Genomic DNA, 5062 nt, shown 5'->3' with positions numbered 1-5062 from the left:
TTTTTTTTTGTCATTACTTTCAGAAAATGTCGACATTGAATAAATTAAAATATCAAAAAGCGATACAACCAAAGGTGAAGAATGTAATAATTAAACTCGACCAGACTTCCGTACAGCCGACAGTAAAATGCAACAAGACGCATTCTGTGGTCGGTGACTTTGATGGCGGGAAGTTTAAAATTGTCATTTTAAACGGTTGCATGCAAATTGAGTTAGAAATGCGTTAATTATTGGCCAACCCTAATTCCTAGTTCCTTGGCAACTGAACCAACACAGTTCAGTAGTTCGTAAAATTGCATTATACAACCTGCTCCAAGTTATATTGACTAAAGTCCAAAACTCCACAATTTGAAATCAGTATTGCGCGTGAGCACATGTTACGCATGACTTCGTGTTTCATGTATCAATTTGGAAATTGAAAATCACATATAATATAATTCCTTAAACTCCATTCTCGAGATATCAATATGGTTGAAATTGTTCTTTCGCATATGACCTTGATCCTATGTTGGATAACTTCACACACACACAGAGTTTTCATTACCTTCAAATATTCTACTGTTTAATATATTGATGATTTAAAATAAAGTTGAAACATCAACGTCTTACTGAATGAGACGTTTTTTGTGTAATGAACATATATATACGCCGTCTTTTATAATCATTTCATTATATCCTGATTTTTTTATGTTTCTCATTGAATAATACAATACAAAGGTGAGTCCAATGGAAATATAAAGAAGTACGTAGAATGGACGTTCTACGGACATATATTTCTGGACGTCCCGAGGATTTACTAAATTGGACATACTTAAAACGTCCAGACTTGGTCCTGGACATTCAGACGTTGAATGGACATGTAATGGACGTCTTTAAAACGTCCTGTGCTATCTGGGCAGATGCTTCGCATCTGAGGAGGCACCATCAGAACTGTTCCGTTACAGACATCACTGTGGCCCTGTATACAAGCCTGAGGAGTCCTTCGAGCTGAGAATATATTTTTCTTGCATATAAACCCGACCACACCGTATAGCTGAGAGCATATTTCATCAATCCTGGAGAGTCCGTTCCATGTAACCACATGTATTGAAGAATACCACCAAGAATTCAATTTTCAGTCAATTATTATTATTATTCATATCCATTTAACAGTATAGTATTCACCTTTCATTCAAATTACCTTATCACGATATCATTGAATATAGAACCCTATATAGACCAGTTCATCGAAAGTAATTATCCATTTTGAAGTTGAAGTTATTGTTTACTGATATAAGATTTTATTACAATATTGGTTGCCTTTTTGATATCCATGTATATACTATTGTTACATTGTAAGTGAAATTGTGATTGTCATTTGGTAATTTTGAGATATTAAACGTACTTATTTGTCCTTGTTGGAACTTAGTCTTTCTACTAAGCCTAACGTACCCACCCATATGTCCCACTGAGCTACCAGTGTCTAGTTTCTACGATTCTAAACTGGGCACTTGAAACACTTATTTTCTATGGCCAAAAACCTTTGAGATTTGAGACATCAAGTAAATCTCAGGCAGTAACTTCAAGCCAAATTCAAATTGTTCCATATTTTCTAACTATCCTCTGTACAGTTTACACAAAAAAGGCCAACAGTGGCGCCCAACGTAAATTTCGAGGAATCATAGGGTGAATATGTTATATTTGGTGACATTTTTTTGCTGATTTAATTGGTGGTAATTCTATATATTTTGTTGGTTTCATTTTCACAATATTCTGTGCTTTCATCTGGGTAATATCCACAGTAAATAGAAATTATATTAACACCTTCTCTACTGAAAATACAAGTACAGGATGTGTAATTCTTTCACTGTATTTTTTCAAGCGGCTTCGATAGAATCTAAAATTTTATCAGTGGATATTTGATAATATCTAACCGTTTTAGAATCACTTTCAATTTTTATTTTCATTATTGTTTGTGTTTTGAACCCACTGATTGTTTTCTCATCTACAGGAGGATATTTTTGACAGTTTCAGTAGCTGAACTTTGAACATTATAGTATAAATTAGTACAGGGTGAGACTTAAAATGAATTGAAATTCAACGGGGTAACTCCGAAAATAATTTTCAATTACATGTTAATATTATTCACTGATCGCTAACATACAGGGTGTACAAAATATTTTGCCCACAGGAAATTGATACTGATATTGGTGAAGTTTTTGATGCTATACAAGGTCATTATATATTAGGTTATAGTAAATTTATTGATGATATACTCGACATATACAGGGGTTGGTTTTATACAGGGTAGTACAGCGTGCTGTCCTACAGGTGTGTAGTGGACTACCTATTGCAGTTTTTGTTATTTCGGTTGTTTTGTTTTCTCTCTCCGAGAAGGGAGGTGGTATGTAAACTTTTTTTTACACTTTGTTTTTCTGCCATTGATATTTTCTATTTTTTTTAAGTTATACAAAATAACTATTGTATAACCAAATTTGACTTTTCGATTTATTATTGCTGATATTTGATATAGATTGAGAAATTTTAGGAATATCATGGAGATTGATCCGTTACGAAGTGACGAGCTCACTTATGAACTTTCATTACGCGGTGCTAGCTTGGGAAATGGTACAGTTCAGGAAAAAAGCGTTTTATTATGGTCCGCCATACGAGCTGATCAGGACGGTTCAAAACAGCAAACTGCCATGCAATTTGATCCTCAGAATGAGTTACTGATTTGTCAAAATAAAGTCACAGAGCTATTAGGCGGAATTCAAACTTTTGATGATAATAATTTTGGAAGTGAATTTCAGAAAATCCAATCCAGGCTTATACATGTCATGAAACGTATCGAGAGAATTTCTGCTAGGGTAGCTGAAGATGAAATTGAGAAACTTCAATTATTGACTCTATCGAATGATCTGAAATTGATTGCGCTTATATATCTGCTAAGAGAAAAATAGTTTCTTCTTACAACGTCACGACCCAACCTAATTCATTTGTAGAAGATCTCATCAGTTTTGATCCGATACCTGAAACAACAACAGTCGAACAGAGTTATAATAATCCTAACTCATTAGATGAACCGCTGGTAGTACCTGAAATCTGTGATGTTACAGTGGCTCAAGCACCTCCAACAAATAATTTGCCAAATAGTGAACATTGAGAAGACGATAATAACGTTTCGATCTCAACCAATAGGATTTCAGAATTAATGAGGGATATGCAGGTCAATAGACTACAATCAACTGCTCATAGTCATAACAATATAGATTCAAATCTTGTTGATAGTCGATGCGCCACCCATGGCACTACTATAGTAGGTTATCAAAATCCAGTTTATTTTTCTTCTCCAACGGATAGACATGTTTCGGTGTTTGATAATGATGTAGGTGCAAATCGTCAGCGATTTGTGGATGTGAGTCGTTGGAGACTACGTTTTAATGGTTCTTCAAGCGTCACAGACATTTTAGATAAATCAGAAGAGATGCGTATTTCTCGCAACATCACTATGAAACAGTTATATGACTCAATTCCTGAACTGTTAGATGGAGATGTTTCGGTTTGGTACCGTTTTGCCCGAAATGATATTGAAACATATGATGAATTTGTAATAGCCTAGCGTAATAGCTTTTTGCCGCGTAATTATGAGGAGAGAATTTGGGATACTCTCAAAAGGAGAACAGTAGGAGATTTGAGCCGGTTCTAAGCCTCCCCCCACCATTATGACGTATTGATGGTTTTTTTTGTTGTTGTTTTGTGAAGTCAAGGTGATGTGACTTCGAAGTGTCTGGTGCATGGATCGTTCAGAATTTTTTTTTCGGTTCTAAGTCTCCCCTCACCACTATGATGTATTAATTGCTTTTTTTTTGTTGTTTAGTGAAGTCAAGGCGATGTGACCTTGAAGTGTCTGGTTCAAGGATTGTTCAGATTTTTTTTTCATTGTGTGTGTGTGTGTGTGTGTGAATGCACGGTACAGGGTTTCATGATGTGCTTGTCTATGTACAAACATACCTCTGCATACTTCGAAGATCCTCCAAGTAATGAATGCTACATAGATGTGAGCCCACTAAGTTAGTAGTGGTGTGACGTCACAGCAGCAGCAACCGTTCAACGGTAAGAGAGCCAGATGTTCACTCCAAGACGTGTGGCTGGGTAATGCGTATTCATCGGTCTGCCCTCACCTCTCTCTCGATGCAATGAAGGCTGTGACGTAATGCATCGCTCTATCCCCAGCAGCAACCGTTCAACGGTAGGAGAGCTAGATGTGCACTCCACGGCGTTTGGCTGAGTAATGCGTATTCATCGATGAACCCTTACCTCCTTCGATGTGGCGATGGCTATGACGTAACGCATGGCTCTACTCTCACTCTCGACGGTGACGCGCAGGCGCGTTGATTATGGTATTGAAGAAGCGGGCGAGTGTTGGTTATGTCAGTTTCCATCGAGTGAGTTAGTGAGAACATATCATAGAAAATGTATTCTTGTGAATATGGTAAATCTTTTACTCGTAGTGACAACCTTCGTCGTCATCAGCTCCAGAGTTGTCAAGGAGGTCCATCAGTGAAACGAGTGAGATTAGATGACGCTGCAACACCTATGTACACATGTAATTGTTGTAATGTGATGATTCCATTGACTCAAGTGAATTCTCACAATAGAAGTCTGCAACATAAGAATAATGCATGTGTACAATTGAGTGATGGTGTTCAAATTATAAAGAGTGCCTTCAAGCGTCGGATTGCTGCATACAGGGTGCAGAGTTCCATTGTTTCCACCGATTACATGTTAGTTTGGAATTTAATGGAATCAGGCAGAAAGTTACAGAATTATTGGAATCAGCCATCAGGGTTCACAAAATCATCAAAGTGAATATGGAAGTATTTGGGAGTTATATTTTGCAAACACAAGACCTGAAGGAAACCAAATCATTCAACTCTCAGAATAGAACAGTTGACCAATCTACTGATTTGAATTCCTTATTTGATGAATTTCGAAATGGGATTATCGCTCAAACTACAGAATTCCAGGAACGTGATTCAGGTAAGCATTTCTACCAAGTTTTAGTCGGATGGATCAGTAA

This window comes from Leptinotarsa decemlineata, unplaced genomic scaffold, assembly GCF_025532065.1.
Source record: "Leptinotarsa decemlineata unplaced genomic scaffold, Ldec_3_MD MMD2_tig00003557_RagTag_RagTag, whole genome shotgun sequence".
NCBI lineage: Eukaryota > Metazoa > Arthropoda > Insecta > Coleoptera > Chrysomelidae > Leptinotarsa > Leptinotarsa decemlineata.
Note: the sequence above shows the minus strand (reverse complement) of the source record.